Source organism: Ailuropoda melanoleuca, chromosome 9 (assembly GCF_002007445.2).
Source record: "Ailuropoda melanoleuca isolate Jingjing chromosome 9, ASM200744v2, whole genome shotgun sequence".
In the NCBI taxonomy this organism is placed as follows: domain Eukaryota; kingdom Metazoa; phylum Chordata; class Mammalia; order Carnivora; family Ursidae; genus Ailuropoda; species Ailuropoda melanoleuca.
In genome coordinates this window covers 27191402-27215773 of record NC_048226.1, presented here as the reverse complement: position 1 = coordinate 27215773, position 24372 = coordinate 27191402, and the positions used below count along the sequence as shown (strand labels likewise).

General features: G+C 40.0%; 1 protein-coding gene across 2 annotated transcripts in view; it reads left to right on the top strand.

Moving 5' to 3' along the window:
- Nucleotides 1–7325: 7325 nt before the first annotated feature.
- CYFIP1 (cytoplasmic FMR1 interacting protein 1) overlaps nucleotides 7326–24372 on the top strand; it is a 125851-nt gene continuing 108804 nt past the window's right edge. The window contains exon 1 of one of the 2 annotated variants that reach the window (XM_034667994.1): nucleotides 7326–7653. The gene's annotated coding sequence lies outside the window, so the exon portion shown is untranslated. The remainder of the gene's footprint in view (nucleotides 7654–24372) is intronic. The other variant, XM_034667993.1, reaches the window with a different exon arrangement.

The following is a 24372-nucleotide window of genomic DNA, read 5'->3' as shown; positions in this document are numbered from 1 at the left end:
TTCTGTTTTCTAGTGAGCCAGTGCCCTTGGGCTGTGAACTTCACAAGTATATCTCAGTTTTCCCACTCCTTTAGGCAGGACAGGATGGCTAGAGAGGCTGGCATTGAGTATTTCCCTTCATGCAGGTTGGTTATGTTTTGATAAAGGCCGGATGAGTTGGGGTTTATTGAAATAGTTCTTTTAAGGGCAGGCTTTGTTAAGTACATAATGCTCTGGAATATTTCAAAATGGTTCTTTTTTTCCTCTACCTGCTGGAAGCACAAGGTGATTCTCCATTCTTCACTATGAGAACCTGGTAAGGCTCCTGGAGATAAAAATCACAAAACAGTGGGCACACCCTCTAAGACAGGTCCCTCCTGGTGTGTTTTCATCTTAGACTTGTCTACACTGAGCCTCCAGCAGTTCATCAGTTTCAGCTTTGGTTTCCCTACCCTGATACTGGTTCACCCAGAGGCTTCTGCTAATGGGTTTCTCTATGTAAGTTCTGATTCTTTGTATCTACCTGTCTTGTCTCTCTGATTTATAAGTTAGCCGTTTGCCCTGTGACCTTACTTCTTTAACGGATCTCAGAAGAGTTGTTGATTTTCAGTTCCTTTAGTTTTTTACTTGTTAGGACAGAGTAACAACTTTCATGCTCCCGATATGCTAGAGAAATCCTGAAACTGGATTTCTGGAATTTCTATCTTTGTTGATATTCTCATTTCATTCATATATCAACATACCAAATCATGTTCATATTTTGTTTTCCTGATTTCCTTAGGTTCTCTATGTGTGTTCTAATTTAGCTAATTGAACATATTTAAGGCAGTTGTTTCAAAGTCTTTGTCAAGTAAGTCTGAAATCTGTGTTTTTTTAGGGTGAGTTTCTGGAGATCTATTTTGTTCCTTTGAATGGATCATGTTTTCCCTGCTTCTTTGTATGTACTGTGATATTCTGTTGAAAACTGGACATTTGAAAAAATAGACACCTCTCCCAGTTTTTGCAGGCTGATCCCATGCAGGGGAAGACATTCATTAATCATTGAAGAGTGAAGGTTTAAGGTCCTTTTTTTTTGTTTTTGTTATTGTTCTTGGGCCTGTGTGTATGCATTTTGTTTGTTTGTTTGCTAATTCCCTGTATACATAGCTGCTTTTTTATTTTATTTATTTTATTTTATTTATTTATTTCTTAAAGATTTTATTTAATTGACAGAGAGAGAGACAGCCAGAGAGAGAGGGAACACAAGCAGGGGGAGTGGGAGTGGAAGAAGCAGGCTCCCAGTGGAGGAGCCTGAAGTGGGGCTCGATCCCATAACGCCAGGATCATGCCCTGAGCTGAAGGCAGACGCTTAACCACTGAGCCACCCAGGCGCCCCAATAGCTGCTTTTTTAAAGTCTTATTTCCCAAAGAGTCTCTCCCTGCTTCTTCTCAGGGCTTTATATGTTCTGTTGTATTCCTCTGCCCATAATTAATCTCTTGTCACCAGGTACCCGTAAGTCTGAAATTCTCTGCAGCTCTCCACCGTGCTCTGGCATCCACCACTGCTTTCATCAGCCTCCAACCTGATATCCAAACTAATCCACCATTCCTGTCACCATTCTGAGCCACGCAAGACAAAAACCAGTCCCCCCAATAACCCCTGACAAGTCAGAACATTGCAGATAACTCCTACTTTTTTCCTTTCACCCTAAGGGATGGACCAGAAATTGAGCAGCTTCCTCCTAAATCTATGTCAGGAAGGAAGTAGGCAAGGGTGATCAAAAATGCCATGAAATTTTTGTTTGGGAATGTTTTGAGTGCAACTTTTTCTTGATTGTATATTTGTTTGTTGCTACAGATTTCTTTTCTTTTCTTTTCTTTTCTTTTCTTTTCTTTTCTTTTCTTTTCTTTTCTTTTTTCTTTTCTTTTCTTTTCTTTTCTTTTCTTTTCTTTTCTTTTCTTTTCTTTTCTTTTCTTTTTGAGAGAGTGCAGAAAGAGAGTGCGGGAGGGGCAGAAGGAGAGGGAGAGAGAGAATGTGTGTGTGTGTGTGTGTGTGTGTGTGTGTGTGTGTTTAAAGATTTTATTTATTTGACAGAGAGAGACACAGCAAGAGAGGGAACACAAGCAGGGGGAGTGGGAGAGGGAGAAGCAGGCTTCCTGCTGAGCAGGAAGCCTGATGTGGGGCTCGATCCCAGGACCCTGAGATCACACCCTGAGCCGAAGGCAGATGCTTAACAACTGAGCCACCCAGGCGCCCCTAGAGAGAGAGAAANAGAGAATGTTAAGCAGACTTTGAGCCCAGTGTAGAGCCCAAGGTGGGGCTGGATCTCATGACCCTGAGATCATGACCTGGGCAGAAATCAAGATTCAGATGCTTAACTGACTGAGCCACCCAGGTGACCCCCTCCCCCTTTTTAAAGTAGGCTCCATATTCAGTGTGGAGCCCAACAGGGGGCTTGAATTCACTCAGGACCCTGGGATCAAGGACTGAGCTGAGATCGAGAGTCAGACACTTAACCTATGGGGCCATNCCTATGGAGCCACCCAAGGGCCCCATGTTGCTGTGGGTTCTTAACTGCTTTACAAAATACTGGAAAAGCGAATTTGGTCAGTATGGTGTTTAGTTGGTGTTTCTGTGGGTTTCCTACTCTGCCATCTTGCTCACACCAACCAATATATCATCTTTTCTATGTGGTAAAATTATGTAATAATTTTGAGATTCATCCATTTTGTGATAAAACTTGGATCGTTTTTCCCTTTATATATATAGATATAGATATATACTTATTATATATATTACTTATATACTCATATTTTATATATATATAAATATACTATGAAAAATATATAACACTGTCTTTTGGTGAGAAGTTTTACCATTTTGATCGAATCAATTTATCATATTTAAAAAAAATATTGACTAAAGAGGTTAGTACTTTTCCTCTTTTAAGAAGTTTTTGCTACATCTACTCTCAGATTATGAAATTATTCTTTTATGTTTTCTTCTGGAAGCGTTGTATCTTGAGGTTCTACATTTATGCCTATGATCCATATTGAGTTAATTTTTGTAGATGGCATGTGCAAGGAGAAGCTTCAGGTTTTTTCCACATGGTTATGCAGTTATTTAGCACCATTTTTTTTTTAAAGGACTCCTTTCTATTTCTCCTTTCATTGAATTACTTTGGCACCTTTATGGAGTATCAACTGACCATGCGGGAGGGCTCGTCTTAGTCCATTTGGGCTGCTATAACTGAATACCATAGACTGGGTGGCTTATAAACAACCAGAATTTTATTTCTCAAAGTTCTGAAGCCAGGGAAGCCGAAGATCAGGGTGCTGGCAGATATGGTGTCTGGTAAGAGCCTACTTCCTGGCTCGTAGACCTGTAACCTCACCTAGTGGAAGAGATGAAGGAACTCTTCTTTGGGATCTCTTTTCTGTGGATACAAATCCCATTCATGAATGCTCCATGCTCATGACCTAATCACCTTTCAAAGGCCCCACCTCCAAAACCAACATAGGTTTCAACATACGAATTTTGAGGGGCATCTGGCTGGCTCAGTTGGTAGAGCATGCAACTCTTGATCTCAGCATTTTGAGTTCAAACCCCACATTGAGAGTAGAAGTTACTTAAAAGTTTTTTAAAAATATGATTTTGGGGGGACACAATATTCAGTCTATAGCAGGACTGACTTCTCACTAATCTTTCACACTAATCTTTTTGTACATTCTTATGCCAGACCACACTTTTAATTACTGTGGTTTTATAAAACTGGTATTATTTCTTCCTTGAATGTTTTATAGGATTTACCAGTGAAGCTAAATAGACTTGGAGATTTTCTTTGAGGGAAGGTTTTATATTACAGATTCAAATTTTCTANTTACAGATTCAATTATTTTCTTCTACCAATATGGAACTATTCAAATTTTCTTTTTTTTCTTTTGTCAGTTTTGGAAAGTCATGTTTCCAAGAAATTTATGTTTCTTCTGAATTGTTAAATTTATTGCCATGAACTTTTCATACAATTCTTTTTAACATCCTTTTATTTGATAAGAAACCATTGGTATCTCCTTTTTTATTTTTGAAGTTGGTAATTTATGTTTTTCTAAAATCAGTTTTGCTAGGGTATAACAACTCCATTAATTTTTTTTAAGTAAGTTCTATGCCCATGACCCCAAGATTAAGACTTGCACACTCCACTGACTGAGCTAGCCAAGGGCCCCTCTACAACGTTTTTAAAAGGCAGCTTTATTGTCTGGTCACCTATTTTCTAGTTCACTGATCTCTGCCCTTAACTTTATTATTTCTTTCACTTCTATATTCTTTGGATTTCATGTGCTTTTTTTTTTCCTAACGTTTTTGAGGTGGAAGTTTAGATCATTGATTTTAAATCTTTCTTGTTTTATAATATATGCATTTCACATATAAACTCTCCCCCTGAGCATTCATTTAGCTGCATCTTGCAAATTGTGCTGTTGTTTTTTCATGATTAATTCAGCATATTTAAAAATTTCCATGGGATTTCTTCTTTGATCAAAGGGTTATTTAGAGGTGCATTATTTTATTTTCTAATGTTTGAGCATTTACAAAGTTATGCTTTTATTATTGCTTTCTAGTTTGATTCCGTGGTGATCAGAGAAGGTATTATATGATTTCAAGCTTTTGAAATCTGTTGAGATTTTTTTACTTCCTAGCATATGGTATATTTTGTGAATGTTATGTATGTATTTGAAAACTTTAATTCTTCTCAGTAATACCTTGAGGGTTCAGTATAAAGGCTTTGACATCTTTTATTAAATACAAGGTATTCTGTATTCTGTTTTGTGAGGGTACTATTTAGGTCAAATAGATTAATTGCTTTTTATTTTATTTATTTATTTTAAAAAATATTTATTTATTTCTTTATTTAAGTAATCTCTATCCCCTAATGTGGGGCTCAAACTCACAACCCCAAGATCAAGAGTCCCACACTCTTTCAACTGAGCCATCTGGGCACTCCAGTTAGTTGCTTTTTAAATTTTTCTGTATCAATACTTACTTTTCTGTCTGCCTGGTCTATCAATTACTAAGAGAAGATTAGGATCTCTAATTACGACTGTGTACTTCTTTTGATTCTCTTTTTCCCAAGCATTCCACGGCTTATTTGGTATATGCATACTTAAAAAATTTTTTCTTAATGAGTTGATCTGCTTATCTTTATCGAATGTCCCTTTCTATTTCTTTCTTTCTTTTTTTTTTTTTTGATTGATTTATTTGAGAGAAAGAGAGAGAGTGTGGGTGGGGAGGTGCAGAGGGAGTGGGAGAGTCTTTTAAGCAAACTCCTTGCTGAGTGCAGAACCCAATGCAAGGCCGCCACCAAGTCAAGGGGGAGGGCATTGGAGGGGGAGCTGTGGTGGGGGGCTCAATCTCACAACACGGAGAACAGGACCTGAGCTGAAACCCAGAGTGCAATGCTTAACCTGCTGTGCCACCCAGGTGCCCCTGTCCCTTTTTATTTCAGGTGACACTTCATCTTGAAGTGTCACTAATATAGTCACTAGGACTTTCTTATGCTTATTATGTAAATGGTATATTGTTTTTCATCTTTTTAATGTCAATCTCTTTGTGTCCTTATAAGGCATCTCTTTTATTTTTTTAAGATTTTATTTATTTATTAGAGAGAGAGAGAGAATGATAAGCAGGGCAGGTGCAGGGGCAGAGGGAGATGGAGAGGGAGAAACAGACCCCCGCTGAGGAGGGAGTCCAACTGAGGCTTGATCCCAGGACCTGGGGATCACCACCTCAGCTGAAGGCAGTCTCTTAACTGCTTAACTGACTGAAGCACCCAGGCGCCCCTAAAGTAGGTCTTTTTTATTTTTATTTATTTATTTCTTTCTAAGTATTTTATTTATTTATTTGACAGAAAGAGAGACAGGGAGAGAGGGAGCACAAGCAGGGGGAGTGGGAGAGGAAGAAGCAGGCTCCCAGTAGAGCAGGAAGCCTGATGCAGGGCTCCAGCCCAGGACTCTGGGATCACGCCCTGAGCCAAAGGCATATGCTTAACAACTGAGACACCCAGGCACCCCAATATGTCTCTTTTAAATAGCATATATTTGGGATTTGTTTTTTTCGATGTGACAATTTATCTTTAATTGGAGTGTTTAGTCCATTGAAGTTTAATGTAATTGCTAATATGGTTGGATTTAAGCCTAACAGCTTGTTATTTGTTACTGCTTATCCTGTGTGCTTTTTGCTTCTTTGCTGCCTTCTTTGGATAGAGTATATCTCAGCATTCTATTTTATTTCCTCTTTTGGATTTTTAGCTATGCCTCTTAGTTTTAACTAGTTGTTTTAAGAATTACAATATTTTAAAAATATCACAATGCACCTTGAATTTTGTATTCTATCACTTCACCTGCAGTGTAAAACAAAACAAAACAAAACCCTTTGGAATCTAACTTTGAGACTCAGCCCTGGGCAGAGAGAAACATCAATCTGATTGACAATGTGTGGGCTGGGAACCAANTTTTTTTTTTTTTTTTTTTTTTTTTTTTTTTTTTTTTTTTTTTTTTTTTTTTTTTTTTTTTTTTTTTTTGTTCTCTGAATATTTAGACAACTGGTAGATTCTGGTCTAGTCAGGATTCATTTGCTGTGACTAGCAAACGTCTTGTGGTTTTCATAGGCTAGTGGCCAGATTAGAATACTTGATGCCCATCATTATTTCTCCATTAGAACCAGATTGTGGGTGGATGGGTGAAGAGAGGGAAGTTGGTAGGTGGGGGTTGGTGATGAGTGTAGGGCAATTTTTCTCCTAAACATGGTTGTGACAAGCTCAGTCCATTCACTGCTTACATATCATTCGTCACTTAATCGGCCTCTCTCAAGATTGTTTTTGGGGACTTGTTCAAATCAAGTTTTCTTCTGTCAGCCATTCCCACAAGTCTGCACTGGGGTTTGCTCCTGGCTCAGAGGGAGATGGGGTTGTAGAGATGTGATCCCTGCACCGGCCCGTCGAAGTCATTTTCTTCTAGTTGGCTGGGCTCTGGCGGTGTGTACCCATCGCACCCAGTACCCCACCGCCGGCCACGCTCTGGCGTGCAGAGCGCCCGTGTGCGCACCTCCTACCTGGCAGTGGCGCCCAGTGGGAGCGCGCCGGTGCCTTTCCCCCACCCCCACCCCAAACTCTCCTGCAGCCCATCCACCCACAGTCCTGATCCCGCGGAGCTCCGGAGCAGTGTGCGGATCCCCGTCCCTTTTCCTCCACGGGCCCGGCGGCTCCCACGGGGGGAGTCCCAGAGCAGTGCTGCCTAGCGGTCCCACGCAGAGCTGAGGTCGCCTAAGCCGGCAGGCTGCCCTCGGAGATCTCCCTAGGAGGCAACTTAGGCGGCCAGAGGAGAGCGCGGCCAGGGCCTCTCCGTCGCGTCTTTACCGTGGATGGGGATAAAGCGTGCGCTGCCCGGCAGGAATCGCGGGGCGGTGGAGGGTGCGTCGCGCAAAAGAGAGAGCAGCCAGATCCGCGGCCGGAGCGCGGAGGGAGGAGCGCCGGGAGGAAGAGGCCGAGCCGGGAGAGCCCCCGCCCCGGGAGGAAGGGGAGGAGGCCGGGTGTTTCCTGGCGCATTCCCGGCCCGCCCGAGTGACTCACTCAGCCAGGAAACTCCCAGGGCCCGCCGGGGACCCCCGAGCTGCCGCCGCCGTCGCCGCCGCCGCCGACCCAGGTGAGGAAGACTGCTGTCCCCGCCCAGCCTTGCAACCCCTGTGGGGTCCGGGCGGCCCTAGGAACCGAGTCCGGCATTGCGGCAGCGGGGCCGCACTCCGGCCCCGCGGGCGGTCGGGNAGTGACTCACTCAGCCTGGAAACTCCCAGGGCCCGCTGGGGACCCCCGAGCTGCCGCCGCCATCGCCACCGCCGACCCAGGTGAGGAAGGCTGCTGCCCCCGCCCAGCCTTGCAACCCCTGTGGGGTCCGGGCGGCCCTAGGAACCGAGTCCGGCATTGCGGCAGCGGGGCCGCACTCCGGCCCCGCGGGCGGTCGGGACTTGGTTCTCCGCGGCGCGGCCTCCCCGGCGGAGCGGCCTCCTGGGGTCGCCCTGGCCTCCGCACGCCAGTTTCCGTGCCTCCGAAACCCCAGCTCCAGCTCACCTGGATATCTGCGCCCCAGAACACCGACATTCCCTGCCCCAAAGCCCTCTGGCCCCTGACCTTTGACCCCGCCGCTGCGCCCTGCATCCCGGATCCCTAGCCCCTGGCACATGGCAGAGCTCCAGTAGGGAAGGTATACTGGTGTTTTGCAGTTATTATTGGAAAGTAAGGCGCAGACAGCTTGGACTGATACCGTGCGACTAGACCCGAACCAGTTTTTGCTTGTTTTGTGCCCCTCTCTGAGGGAAGGAGGGAGACTCTGGCCAAGCGAAACCATTTTGCAGATTCTGGGAGCTGAGTTTTGGGCTTTGTTAGGGCGCCGGGATTGTTTCGTGGGCAGCGCTGTTCCGCATAGCCATACTGAATTGCGTATTTTAAGCCTGAAGTGCGTGCGTTTAGTTTGCAGCACGTTGTGGGTGTGAGAAAAATGGTAAGAGCAAATTGGAAATGGGGGTTTAAGGAGTGTTTTTGAAGCTGGAAGAGGCGTCCAGACCATGTCCACTGTAGTGTTATGTCTGAATAGTACATAGCAATTGCTTATTAAACCCAGTGTTGGATGACCTGTGCTTCTGTGGGCAACTGAGACTTTGGAGTGTTTCTTTTCTGGTAGTAGAGGGTACTGGGTGCCACATTGGACAGTTTTTGCTGTTCTTGAGCCCAGTGGAATTTCTTGGGCTTTTTCTAATATTATTCCTTAAATGATTCGTTTCTGAAGCAACAGTGATACCTGGTACTGTCTATCAGAGTGCTGAGCTTGATGCTCAGTCACCAACTCAGAGTAGCTTGGTGACTGTGCCAGAAAATCCTCTCCAGGTTCAGCAGCCAGAGGCTGCAGTTTCTGATTGCCATGTGCTGGTGTGCCTGGACCATTGAGGGTCCCACCTATGATGTCCCTTATTCCTGAATGTCATAGTGGTTTTCCGTGTGAAGTGTAGATGTGCAGGCACGGAGTTGAAAATAAATCACTATTATTTAAAAGTGGATCACAGCAAGTATGCATTTGTAGGAATTCAATAGGAATTTGGTGCTAATGTTTGATTCCCTGCTGCCTTCTTCTCCCGCAGCAGCATCTCTGTGACAGAGGCAAACAGAATTGTGGTGGAAAACATTTCCTGTGTTAACACATATGTTTATGTGCTGATAGGTGGCTCAAAGACAAATTTTCTGTTGCTTTGTTTTTTATGTGTGTTTATTTGGATTTATTTTTAAATTTACATATAGCAAAGTTTGCTTTTTGGTGTATGGTATGAGTTTTGACAAATGCATAGTCATAGGACTGCCATCACAATCAAGATACCGAACAGTTCTGTCACCCCCCAAATTCCTTCAGCTTCTCTTTGTAGGCAACCCCTCCCCCTATTCACAACTTCTAGCAACACCTGAGTTGTTCTCCATTCCTACATTTTATTTTTTCCAGAATACGTGGCCTTTGAGTGTGGCTTAGTTCACTTACCCTAATGCATTTGAGATTAATCTATTTTCTTTACCCTGAGAGGTAAAGACATAAAGTTTTGAAAAGTATACATTTAAGATGCAACCTGAGAGATTCAAATAATGTATTTCTTTAAAGATTTATATTTATTTATTTATTTTAAAGATTTTTTTTTATTCATTTGACAGAGGGAGACAGCCAGTGAGAGAAGGAACACAAGCGGGGGGAGTGGGAGAGGAAGAAGCAGGCTAATAGCGGAGGAGCCTGATGTGGGGCTCGATCCCGGAACGCCAGAATTACACCCTGAGCCGAAGGCAGACGCTTAACGACTGCGCCACCCAGGCGCCCCTATTTATTTATTTTTAAGATTTTATTTATTTAGTTGACAGAGAGAGAGGCAGCCAGAGAGGGAACACAAGCAGGGGGAGTGGGAGAGGGAGAGGCAGGCTTCCCGCTGATCAGGGAACCCCATGTGGGGCTCCATCCCAGGACCCTGGGATCATGACCCCAGCGAAGGCAGACGCTTAACGACTGAGCCACCCAGGTGCCCCAAGATTTATCCATTTATTTGAGAGAAAGAAAGCACAGGTGAGAGCAGGCCCCAGGCCCGCGTGTGTGAGTGGGGGGGAGGGGCAGAGGGAGAGAATCCCAAGCTACTCCCCACCCAACCCGAAGCCCCTGGTTGGCTGGATCCCACCACCGGAGATCACCACCAGAGGGGAAACCAAGAGTCCATGACTCAATTGACTGAGCCACCCAGGTGCCCCTCAAATAATACATATATATATTTTAAAGATTTTATTTATTTATTTGACAGAGAGAGGGGCAGCAAGACAGGGAACGCAAGCCGGGGGAGTGGGAGAGGGAGAAGCAGGCTTCCCGCCTAGCAAGAAGCCTTATGCCGGGCCTGATCCTAGGATACTGGGATCATGACCTGAGCTGAAAGCAGACGCTTAACAACTGAGCCACCCAGGCGCCCCTCAAATAATATTTTTAAGTCATGAGAAAAATTATAAAACAACCACTTACTAAAAAATTGAAAAGTACAGAACTATGTATATTAAAAGTGAAATTTCCTCAGTACTTCTGTGGTACTGTATAGCCTTTTCTGTGCGTACACATAGTTTTTGGGTTTTTTGTGTTCTTTTGGTACCATAAGAACATAAGAGATTATATTGCATATATCATCACACCTTTCCATCTAATGATGTGGCTCATTTAAAGATCTTGGAGATCCTTACATGTTGGCATATACAGTATAGATACACAGATTTTCTTCCATTCTTCTTAAGATTTTATTTATTTGAGAGAGAGAGTGAGCAAGAGAGCTCGCATGCACATGAGCAGGGGGAGGGGCAGAGGGAGAGAGAGAAGCAGACTCCCCACTGAGCAGGGGTCCCAGGACCCCAGGATCATGACCTGAGCCAAAGGCAGATGCTTAACTGATTGAGCCACCCAAGTGCCCCTCCTTCATTCTTTTCAATGGCTGTATAGTGTTCCATGGTATGGGTATATTATAATTTATTTAATCAGCCAATTGACATTGTTCTTTCACATTTGGCACCACTGTAGTCAGTGCTTTTGTTTATATCTCTGCACACATACTCAAGCTTACCATTCTGGAAGTGCGTTTGGGTTAAAATAATAGCTAACATTTCTTGAGTACCTATACTTCAGCATTGTTCTAAGCCAGGGTTATTTTTCCTGTAAAGGTCCAGGTAGAGACTATTTAAGCCTTTTGGGGCCATATGGTCTTTATCACAGCTACCTCATTCTACTGTTGTAACATCAAAGCAGCATAGACAATATGTGATGAGAGTGTGGCTGTGTTTTAATAAAACTTTAGTTACAGAAACTGGCAGTGTTGCTAACTCTTGTTCTGAGTACTTTACATACTAATTATTCTCACAGCCATCAAAGGTAGGTGCAGTTATTGGATGAGGAAATTGACAAAGAGAAATGAAATATGTGTCCAAGATTATATACCTGGTAAGTAGCAGAGCCAGACTTTGAATCCGGTCATCTGACTTCTATACTTCAGGTTGAAAATTAGAAAGAATCTGCCCAAAATACCTTGCCCCAAATGTTAGATCCTAGGACCTGACCCTCACACACTTACTGAATCACCTGCAGTTTTTTTAAGGCACCATGCTTGCTCAGGTACCAGTCCAGGAGCACTTGCCTCCCTACTCCCCAGTTGTCCCTCTCACTCTGTGACTGTGTTGTGGCTTTTGATTTGTGTTTCACTAGCACCACCTTATAGAGAGGTCAGCTCAGTGCTTGGAAGACAGACACTTCAGCAGGTGAGATCAAGTTGGGTCCTGGCAAGTCTGCTGCTTTGATTGTTGATGTCTGTGTGCTCCAACATTATCTGAGGCCAAGTGGGAACATTGCTTGGCCTGCCTTTACTCATTTTCCTTCTTTGGTAACATGGGAAAAGTACCTCTTAGGTTGTCATGAAGATCAAATGAGACAATATGGGAAAATACTGTAGAAGGGACAGTTACTACTAGTGCTATGTTTTCTGAAATTTTTATATTAGAAAAATGTTTTTATAAAGGTGAAGTTTAAGTAACTAACCTGTTTAAGCTGCTTTTATTGTTTTTGTTACTAAAATGTAGCCACCTTTTAGCAGTCATGGGATAGCATAGATTAATTACATCTATATAATTTATAATTTAAGAACTTTTTTTTAGCCAACTCAGTAAGGACAGAAAAAGAAATAAAAGTCATACAAGTTGGCAGGGAAAATGCAACTGTCTCTTATTTGCAGACAACGTGATAATCTATATAGAAAATCCAAGGCATCCATGAAAATGCTGTTAGGACTAGTAAATGGGATTAGCAAGGTCACAAAATACAAAGTCAACACGTGTCAGCCCCTCTATATACTGGTAATGTATGATTAGAAAGTCAAATTTTAAAATACCATATTCAGTAGCTTCAAAAAAATCAAATACTTAGATGTAAATCTAAAAACATAGGATCTGTGTCCTGAAAATAACAAAATGCTGATGAGTGAAAACAAAGGTGATGTAAATAAATGGAGAAGCATGCTATGGCCTGGGGTTAGAACACTCAACATAGTAAAGGTGTCAGTTCTCTCCAAATTGATCTATATACTTAACACAATTCCAATCAAATATCTCAGCAAAAAAAAAAATTTTAAACAACTTTATTGAGGTATAATGTACATAATTCACCTACTTTAACCATGCAGTGATTTATAGTACATTTACAGGGTTGTACAGCCATCACCATAATCCAGTTTTAGGACATACTTATCACCTCAGTAAGATTCCATATGACCCAATAGGTAATCCCCATTTCTAACCCTACTGTAGCTAATCACTAATTTATTTTCTGTCTTCTATAGAGTTGCCTTTTCTGACCATTTAACATGAAAGTATACATACAATTTGTAGTCTTTATGTGTGGCTTCTCGTTTTTGGAGTTCATTTCTGTTGTAGCATGTATCAGTATTTCATTCTTTTTTGGTACGTTGTATTGCATTGTATGGATATATCACCTTTTGTTTATCCATTTGCCAGATGACGAACTATTGGTAGTTTTCATTTTTTGCCTGTTATGAATATTGCTGGTGTAAAGACTCATGTGCAAGTCTTTATGTGGATATATGATTTATTTTCTTTTAGGTAGAAACCTAGTGTTATTTCTGGGTCACAAAAAATTTATGTTTAATTAAAAACAAAATTTTTTAAAGATTTATTTATTTACTTGAGAGAAAAAGCACACGAGTGGAGGGAGGGGCAGAGGGAGAGAGAGAATCTCAAGCAGACCCCTCGCTGAGCGCGGAGCCTGATGGCAGGCTCGATCTCATTGACCTGAGGTGAAATCAAGAGTTGGCGACTGAGCCACCATGTACCCCTATGTGTAATTTTTAAAAGAAACCTCAACAGGGTGTTTTTATAAATAAAAGACAAGCTGATTTTAAACTTTATATGAAGGGGGAAATAAACTAGAATAGCTTTAAAAATATTTAAAAACAAAAATAAATTGTAGGAATCACCCTACCTGATTTTATTTTACTAAGGAAAATGTACTTGAAAAGTGTACGGTTTAGGAGAATTTTAAGTACATTTACATTGTTGTGCAACCATTACCTCTATTCATTTCCAGAACGTCTTCATCATCCCAAACTGAAATTCTGTGCCCTTTAAACAAAACGTGCCCGTTTGTATATTTCGCCAGCACCTGGCAACCACCATTCTACTTTCTATGAACTTGACTATTCCAGATATCTATATAAGTAGTTGTACAATATTTGTCCTTTTGTTTCTGGCTTATTTCATTTAGTATGTCTGCAAGGTCATCCATTTGTATCATGTATCAGAATTTAATTCCTTTTTAAGGTTGAATAATATTCCATTACATGTATATATTGTATTTCTTTGTCCATTCATCTGTTGATGGACATTTGGGTTGTTCCCACCTTTTGCTCTATGAACGTGGGTGTACAGATACCTCTTTCAGATCCTGTTTTCAATTCTTCTGGGTATCTACCCAGAAGTGGAATTGCTGGATCATATGGTAATTCAATGTTTAGTTTTTGTTGTTGTTGTTGTTGTTGTTTTTGTTTAGGAATTGCCATACTATTTTCCACAGCAGCTGTACGAGCATTCCCAACAGTTTCTTCACACCCTTACCAACACTTTTTTCTGGTTGTTGGTTTTTGGTTTTGATAATAGCCATCCTAATGGGTGTGAAATGGTATTGCATTCTGGTTTTGATTTGCATTTTCCTAATGATTAGTAATGTTGAGCATCTTTTCCTGTACTTAATTGCCATTCATATATCTTTGGAGAAAGGTCTGTTCAAATCCTTTGTACATTTTTTAATCATGTTGTTTGTCTTTTTGCTGTTGAGTTACAGGAATTCTTTATATATTTTGGATATCAGTCTCTCATCAAATACATGATTTGAGGATAGTTTCTCCCATTCTGCAAGTTGTCTTTTCACTCATTGACACCATCCTTGGGTGGGTGTACTAGTTTTTAATTTTCATGTCTAGTTTATCTATTTTTTTCTTTGTTGCCAGTGTTCAGTGACATATATAAGAAATTGTTGCCAAATCCAGTGCTATGAAGCTTTTCCTATATGTTTTCTTCCAAGAGTTTTAGCTCTTATGTTTAGCTTGTTATTTGAGTTAACTTTTGTAGATAGTGTAAGGTAATGGCCCAGTTTAATTCTTTTGCATGCAAATATCCAGTTTTCCCAGCACCGTTTGTTAAAAAAGACTGTCCTTTTCCCATGCCGTGGTCTTGACAACCTTGTTGAAAATCACTGGGTATATATGCAAGGGTTTATTTCTGGGCTCTTCATTCTGTGTCATCAGTCAGTGTGTCAGTGTTTATTCCAGTACCACATTGTTTGTTTACTGTTGCTTTATAGTAAGTTTTGAATTCAGTAAGTTGGACAACAAAGTCCAACTTTGTTGTTCTTTTTCGAGATTCTTTTGGCTATTCTGGGTACCTTGCAATTTCATATTAATTTTGGGGTGTAATTCTCTATTTTTGCAAAAAATACCATTGGAATTTTGAAAGACATTACATCAAATCTGTAGATGGCTTTGGGTCATGTTGTCATCTTAGCACTATTAGGTCTTCCAGTCCAGGGACATGAAATATATTTATTTGTGTCTTCAATTACTTTCAGCAGTGTTTTGTATTTTTAGTGTACAGATCTTTTACCTCTTGGTTAAATCTGTCTTTAAATATATTTTTCAGGGCGCCTGGGTGGCCCAGTTGGTTAAGGGTCTGCCTTCGGCTCAGGTCATGATCCCGGATCACGTCCCACGTCGGGCTCCCTACACAGCGAGGAGTCTGCTTCTCCCTCTGACCCTCTCCCCTCTCATATTCTCTCTCTCTCTCTCAAAAAAATAAATATTTTTTTCTTTCCTGTCTTAAATTTTATTTTAATTCCAGTATAGTTGGCATCCAGTGTAGTTTAGCGTACCGTGTTACATTAGTTTTAGGTGTACAATGTAGTGATTCAACAATTCTATACATTACTCACTGCTCATCAAGGTAAGTGTACTCTTAATCCCCTTCATCTCTTTCACCCATCCCTCCACCCATCTCTCCTCTGGTAACCATCAGTTTGTTGTCTGTAGTTAAGAGTCTGTTTTTTGGTTTGTCTCGTTTTTTTCTTTGTTCATTTATTTTGTTTCTCAAATTCCACACGAGTGAAATCATATGGTACTGACATATTTCACGTAGTAGTATAGATCCATCATGTGACTGACATATTTCACATAGTATTATAGATCCATCATGTTGCTGTAAATGGCAAGATTTCATTCTTTTTTTTTATGGCTGAGTAATAGTGCATTGTGTGTGTGTGTATCACATCTTCTTTATCTATTCATCTATTGATGAGTGCTTGAGTCGCTTCCATAATTTGGCTATTGAAAATAATGCTGCAATAAATGTAGCGGTGCATATATCTTTTCAAAGTAGTGTTTCACTATTCTTTGGGTAAATACCCAGTAGTGGGATTACTGGATCATAGGGTAATTCCGTTTTTAACTTTTTGAGGAGCCTCTGTATTGTTTTCCAAGATTGGCTGCACCAGTTTGCATGCTCAGAAACAGTACACAAGGGTTCTTTTTTCTCCACATTCTTACCAACACTTTTTTCTTGTGTTTTTGTTTTTAGCTATTCTGACAGGTGTGAGGTGATATCTCATTGTAGTTTTGATTTGCAGTTGATTTTCCCAGATGTTGAGTGATGTGTCTGTTGGCCATCTGTATGTCTTCTTTAGAGAAATGTCTGCTGGTGTCTTCTGCTTATCTCTTAATTGGATTATTTGTTTTTTGGGTGTTGTTTTGTATTGGTTCTTTACATACTTGGAATACTAACCCTTTATCAGATATGTCATTTGCAAATAACTTCTTCCATTCCATAGGTTGCCTTTTAGTTTGTTGGTTGTTTCCTTTGCTATGCAGAAGCTTTTTGTTTTGATGTAGTCCCAGTAGTTTATTTTTGCTTTTATTTCCCTTGCCTCAGGAGACCCATCTAGAAAAATGTTGCTGTGTCCAGTGTCAGAGAAATTACTGCTTGTGCTCTCATCTAGGATTTTGATGGTTTCATGTCTCACAGTTGGGTCTTTGATCCATTTTGAGTTTGTTTTTGTGTATGGTACAAGAAAGTGGTCCAGTTTCATTCTTTTGCATGTAGCTGACCAGTTTTCCCAATACTGTTTGTTGAGGAGACTTTTTTTCCATTGCATATTCTTTCCTGCTTTGTCGAAGATCACTTGACCATATAGTTGTGGGTTTAGTTCTAGGTTGTCTATTCTGTTCCACTGATCTATGTGTCTGTTTTTGTGCCAGTACCATGCTGTTTTGGTTACTACAGCTTTGTAATATACTGTGAAGTCTGGAATAATGATACTTCCAGTTTTTCTTTTCTTTTTCAAAATTGCTTAGGCTGTTTGGTGACTTTTGTGGTTCCGTATAAATTTAAGTTTGTTCTAGTTCTTTGAAAAATGCTGTTGGTGTTTGGATAGGGATTGCATTAAATCTGTCCATTGTTTTGGGTAGTATAGACATTATGACAATATTTTTCTAATCCATTAGCATGGAGTGTCTTTACATTTCTTTGTGTCATCTTCATTTCTTTCATCAGTGTTTTATAGTTTTCAGTACTGGTCTTTCACCTCCTGGGTTAGGTTAATTCCCAGATATTTTATTCATTCTGGTGTAAGTGTAAATGGGATTTTTAAAAAAATATCTCTTTCTGCTGCTACATTATTAGTATATAGAAATGAAACATATTTCTGCACATTGATTTTTGTATCCTGGGGCTTTACTGAATTTGTTTATGAGTTCTAGTAGTTTTTTGATGGCCTCTTCCAGTTCTCTATATATAGTATCATGTCATCTGCAAATAGTGAAAGTTTTATTGCTTCCTTACCAATTTGGATGCCTTTTATTTCTTTTTGTTGTCTGATTGCTGTGACTAGGGTTTCTAGTACTATGTTGGAAAAAAGTGGTGAGAGTGAACATCTTTGTCTTTTTCCTGATCTTAGGGGAAAAGTTCTGTGTTTCCCATTGAGTATGATGTTCACTGTCTGTTTTTCACATAAGGCCTTCACTGAGTTGAGATATGTTCCCTCAGACTCTGCTTTGTTCAGTTTTTATCATGAATGGATGCTGTATTTAGTCAAATGCTTTTTCTGCATTTGTTGAAAGCATCATATGGCTTTTATCCTTTCTCTTATTGATATGATATATCACATTGATTGATTTGCAAATGTTGAGCCACCCTTGCATCCTGGCAATAGTCCTACTTGATCGTGGTGAATAATTATTTTTAATGCATGGTTGGTTAATTTGCTTGTATTTTGTTGACGATTTTTATTTTTATTTATTTATTATTTTGTTTTCTGGAGTTTCGTCACTTACATACAACACCCAGTGCTCATCACAAAGTGCCCTCTTTAATACCCATCACCCATCTAGCCCACCCCGCACCCTCCTCCCTCCATCAACCCTCAGTTTGTTCTCTATTGTTAAGAGTCTCTTATGGTTTGTTTCCCTCTCTCCTTTTTGTTTTCCCCCTTCCCATATGTTCATCTGCTTTCTGCCTTAAATTCCACATATGATTGAGATCATATGGTATTTGTCTTTCTCTGACTGACTTATTTCACTTAGCATAATATACTCTAGTTCCATCCACATTGTTGCAAATGGCAAGATTTCATTTTTTTCTTGATGGCTTAGTAATATTCCGTGTGTGTGTGTGTATACACACACACACCACATCTTCTTTATCCATTCATCAGTTGATGGACATTTGGGCTCTCTCCATAGTTTGGTTATTGTTGATAATGTTGCTGTAAATATCTGGATGCATATACCCCTTTGAATCTGTATTTTTATATCCTTTCAGTAAATACCTGGTGGTGCAAATTCTTTATAGATTTTGGGTACTAACCCTTCATCAGATATGTTTTTTGCAGGGGTGCCTGGGTAGCTCAGTTGGTTCAGTGTGGATCTTCCATAAATGGCCTTTATGATGTTGAAGTATGTTCCATCTATACCTACTTTGTTGAGGGTTCTGATCCAGAAAGGATGCTGTATTTTGTCAAATGCTTTTTTTTCTGTATCTATTGAGATGATCATATAGTTCTTATCCTTTCTTCTATTAATGTACTGTATCACATTGATTGATTTGCGAATATTGAACCAGTCTTGCAACCCAGGAATAAACCCACCTTAGTGTGGTGAATAATTCTTCTAATGTACTGTTGGATCCTATTAGCTAGAATCTTGGTGAGAATTTTTGCATCCATGTTCATCAGGGATATTGGCCTACAATTCTCCTTTTTAGTGGGGTCTTTATCTGGTTTTGGAATCATGGTAATGCTGGCTTCATAGAATGAGTTTAGACGTTTTTCTTCCATTTCTATTTTTAGAACTGTTTGAGAAGAATGGGTATTAACTGTTCTTTCAATGTCTGTTAGAATTCCCCTGGGAAGCCGCCTGGCACAGGACTTTGTTGGGAGATTTCTGATTATTGAGTCAATTTCTTTGCTGGTTATGGGTCTGTTCAAATTTTCTATTTCTTCCTGTTTAGTTTTCATAGTTTGTAGGGTTCTAAGAATTTGTCCAGTTCTTCCAGGTTTCCTAGTTTGTTGGCCTATAATTTTTCATCGTATTCTCTTGTAATTGTTTGTATTTATGTGGTGTTGGTTGTGATCTCTTTTCTTTCATTCATGATTTTATCTATTCAGGTGTTTTTGCTTTTTGATAAGTCTGGTGAGGGGTTTATCAATTTTATTAATTCTTTTGAAGAATGAGCTCTTAATTTCATTACTCCATTCTACTGGGGTTTTTTTTGTTCCTACATCATTTATTTCTGCTCTAATTTTTATTATTTCTTTTCTTCTCCTGGCTTAGGCTTTATTTGCTGTTCCTGTTCTAGTTCTGTTAGGTGTAAGGTGAGGTTGTGTTTGAGACTTTTCTTTTTGAGGTGGGCCTGTATTGCAATATACTTCCCTCTTAGGATTGCCTTTGCTGCATCCCAAAGGTTTTGGACCGTCATGTTTTCATTTTCATTTGCTTCCATGGACTTTTTAATTTCTTCTTTAATTTCCTGGTTAACCCATTCATTCTTTAGTAGTTGTTCTTTAACCTTCATGATTTGAGGTCTTTCCAAATTTTTTCTTATGGTTGACTTCAAGTTTCATAGCATTGTGGTCTGAAAATATGCTTGTATGATCTCCATCTTTTTGTACCAGTTGAGTCCTGATTTATGACCCAGTATGTGATCTGTTGTGGAGAATGTTCCATGTGTACTTGAAAAGAATGTGTATTCTGCTCCTTTAGGATGAAATGTTGAATATTTCTGATAAGTCCATCTGGTCCATTGTGTCATTCAAAGCCTTTATTTCCTTGTTGATCTGCTTAGGTGATCTGTCCATTGCTGCTGTAAGTGGGTGTTAAAGTGCCCTACTATCATTATATTATTATCAGTGAGGTTTTTTCTTTTTAAGTTTTATTTACTTATTAGAGAGAACAAGCACAGAGAGAGAGGCAGAGGGAGAGGGAGAGAAATCCTCAAGCAGACTCACTACTGAGCACGGAGCCAGATGTGGGGCTTGATCCCAGGACTCTGACCTGAGTTGAAATAAAAAGTCAGTTGCTTAACCAGCTGAGCCACCCAGGTGCCCCTGTCATGAGTTTCTTTATGTTTGTTATTAACTGACATATACTTGGGTGTTCCCAAGTTGGGGATATAAATATTTACAATTGTTAGATCTTCTTGATGGATAGACCCCTTTATTATGATATAATGTCTTTCATCTCTCATTACAGTCTTTGGTTTAAAACCTGATTTTTCTGAAAAGTATGGCTACTTTGGCTTTCTTTTGACATCCATTAGCATGAAAGATGATTCTCCATTCCTTCACTTTCAATGTGAAGGTGTCTTTCTGTCTAAAATGGGTCTCTTGAGGCAGCATGTAGATGGATCTTTTTTATCCATTCTGATATCCTATGTTTTTTGATTGGAGCATTTAGTCCATTTTTATTCAGAGTGATTTTTGAAAGATGTGAATTTAGTGCCATTGTGTTTCCTGTAGAGTTGGTGTTCTGGTGATGTTCTCTGGTCCTTTTTAGTCTTTGTTACTTTTGGGTTTTTTTCTCCACTCAAGGAATCCCTCTTAAAATTTCTTGCAGGACTAGTTTTGTGGTCATGAACTCCTTTAGTTTTTGTCTGGGGAGGTCTTTATCTCTCCTTCTATTCTGAATGACAGCCTTTTGGATAAAGAAATCTTGGCTGCATATTTTTTCCATTCAGCACATTGAATATTTCCTGCCATTTTTCTCTGGCCTGCCACGTTTCTGTGGTCTGATCTGTCTTCCCTTGGAGGTTAAGGACTTTTCCCCCTTGTTTCTTTCATGATTCTTTCCTTGTCTGTGTATTTTGTGAATTTGACCATTATATACCTTAGCGATGGTTAGGTTTTGTTGAATTTAATGAGAGTTCTCTGCACTTCTTGAAATTTGATGTCTTTGTGCTTCCCCAGATTAGAGAAGTTTTCAGCTATTTTTCTCTCTTCATTTTCTGGGACTCTGTGATATGAATATTATTATGCTTGTTGTTTAGGGTTTTTTTTAAAGATTTTATTTTTTTCAGGGGCGCCTGGGTAGCACAGTCGTTAAGCGTCTGCCTTTGGCTCAGGGTGTGATCCTGGTGCTTTGGGATCGAGCCCCACATCAGGCTCCTCCGCTATGAGCCTGCTTCTTCCTCTCCCACTCCCCCTGCTTGTGTTGCTCTCTCGTTGGCTGTCTCTCTCTGTCAAATAAATAAATAACATCTTTAATATTTGAGACAGAGAATGAGCATGCACGTGACACAACACAAGTGGGGGGAGGGGCAGAGAGAGGGGGAGAAACAGGCTCCCTGCTGAGCAGGGGTGGGGGGCTTGATCCTAGGACCCTGGGATCATGACCTGAGCCAAAGGCAGTTGCTTAACCAACTGAGCCACCCAGGCACCCCAGGGTGGTTGCTTTTCTACATGTAGACTTGCAGTTTTGTTTTCTCAGATGTCCGAATGATTTATTGGGTTTTCAGAATGATTTGATAACAGTCTACCTGTGTTCTAAGGACAAGACACACTTAGGGGCCCCCTACTCCTCCTACACTTAACTCTTGATCTGTTGAGGATTTTTGCATCTGTGTTCCAGCATATTGTCCTGTAGGGTTTGGGTTTTGTTTGTTTGTTTTTTTTTTTTAGTGGTGCCTTTATCTGCTTTTGGTATCAGGGTAATGCTGGCTTCATGGAATGAATTTGGGAGTTTCCTTCCTCTTCTGTATTTTGGAATAGTTTGAGAAGAATAGGTATTAAGTCTTTGGTAGAATTCACTTGTGAAGCCTTCTGTTCCTGGACTTTTGTTTGTTGGTTTTTTGATTACTGATTCAGTTTCATTGCTGGTTATCAGTCTGTTCAAATTTTCTGTTTTTCCTGCTTCAGTTTTGGAGGTTATATGTTTCTAGGAATTTATCCATTTCTTCTAGGTTTTCCAGTTTGTTGACATAGTTTTTCATAATAATCTCTTAAAATCATTAGTATTTCTGTGGTGTCAGTTGTTATTTCTCCTCTTTAATTTGTGATTTTGTTTATTTGAGTCCTCTCTCTGCCTCCCCCCTCACCTTTTTTTTAAATGAGTCTTGCTGGAAGCTTATCAGTTTTGTTGATCTTTTCAAAGAACCAGGTAATGGTTTCATTGATCTGTTCTGTTGTGGCTTTTTTTGTTTGTTTCTTTATCATTTATATTTATTCTAATCTTTACTATTTCCTTCTTTCTGCTGATTTTGTGTTTTGTTTATTGTTCTTTTTCTAGCTCTTGTAGATGTAAGGGCAGGTTATTTGAGATTTTTCTTGCTTCTTGAGGCAGGCCTGCATTGCTATGAACTTCCCTCTTAGAACTGCTTTTCCAGCATCCCAAGGATTTCGGATTGTTGTGTTTTCATTTTCATTTGTCCCCAGGTGTTTTTTTATTTCCTCTTTGATTTCCTGGTTGACCCATTCATTATTTAAGTAGCATGTTATTTAACCTCCATATATTTGTGTTCTCCAGATTTTTTCTTGTGGGTGATTTCTAATTTTACAGCATTGAGGTCAGAAAAGATGCATGGGTTGACTTCAGTCTTTTTGAATTTGTTGAGATTTGTGGTGTCATGTGATCTGTTCTGGAGAATGTTCCGTGTGTACTTGAAAAGAATGTGTAACTTGGTGTTTTGGGGTGGAATATTCTGAATGTATCTGTTAAATCCATTTAGTCCAGAGTGTCAGTCAACGCCACTGTTTCCTTGTTGATTTTCTGGGTGGATGATCTGTCCATTGATGTAAGCGGGGCATTAAAGTCCCCTACTATTATTATATTACTCTTGAATAGTTCCTTTATGTTTGTTATTAATTGTTTCATTTATTTGGGTGCTCCCAAGTTGGGGGCATAAATATTTACAATTGTATTGTCCCCTTCGTTATTCTATAGTGTCCTCCTTTGTCTCTTGTTACAGTCTTTATTTTAAAGTCTATTTTGTGTCATATAAGTGCTGATACCTTGGTTTTGTTTTCACTTTCATTTGTGTGATAAATTCTTTTCCATCTCTTCCCTTTCAATCTGCATATGTCTTTAGATCTGAAATGAGCCTCTTGTTGGGACCATTTAAATGGGTCTTGCTTTTTTTTTTTTTTTCAAAGATTTTATTTATTTATTTGACAGAGATAGAGACAGCTAGCGAGAGAGGGAACACAAGCAGGGGGAGTGGGAGAGGAAGAAGCAGGCTCATAGCGGAGGAGCCTGATGTGGGGCTCGATCCCATAACGCTGGGATTGCGCCCTGAGCCGAAGGCAGATGCTCAACCACTGTGCCACCCAGGCGCCCCTGGGTCTTGCTTTTTTAGCCATTCTGTCACCCTGTATCTTTTGACTGAAGACTTAGTCTGTTTACATTCAAAGTAATTATTGAGAAGTATGTGTTTATTGCCATTTTGTTACTTGTTTTATGCTTGTTTTTGTAGTTCTTTGTTCCTTTCTTTTCTCGATCTTTCCTTTCATGGTTTGCTGGCTTTCTTTAGGCATATACTTAGATTCCTTTCTCTCTCTTTTTTTTTTTTTTACATATCACTTGGTTTTGATTTGTGGTTATCATTCGTTTATATATGACATCATAGGCATATAGCTATCTATGTTAAGTTGATGGTTGCTTAAGTTTGAACCCATTCTTTACTTCTCTACCCCCAACATTTTATGTATATGGTATCATACTTTACATCCTTTTGTGAATGCCTTGCTATCAGTATCATTGTTTAGATATATTCAATTAGATTGCCGTTATGCTTCCTACTTTTCTTACTCCTACTTATGGTCTTTCTTTTCCACTCAGAGAGAGTCCCCTTGAACATTTCTTGTAAGGCTGGTTTAGTGGTGATAAATTCTTTTATCTTTTGTTTGTCTGGGAAACCATGTCTTCTATCTTGCAGGTAGAGTATTCTTGGTTGCAGGTTTTTTCTTTCAGCATTTAAATACATCCTGTTACTCTCTTCCATCCTGCAGTATGTCTCCTGAAAAATCCATTGATAGTCTTATGGGGTTTTCCTCGTATGTAACTGTCTCCTTTTGCTGCAGGGCAGGTAGGGAATGGCACCCACCAGTTTTTTGGTTCCTGGAGAAATCTCCCAAAGATCCCGCCCCTCCAGCGTATGCTCCAAATTAGTAAATCTCCTTCCCGTATGCCCCAGGCATTTCAAAATGTTGCTTCTGTGCTGCATCTCAGTGGGACTGTTCGTTGTGCTCTCTCTTGAAGGCTGAGGACTCAGTTTCCTATTG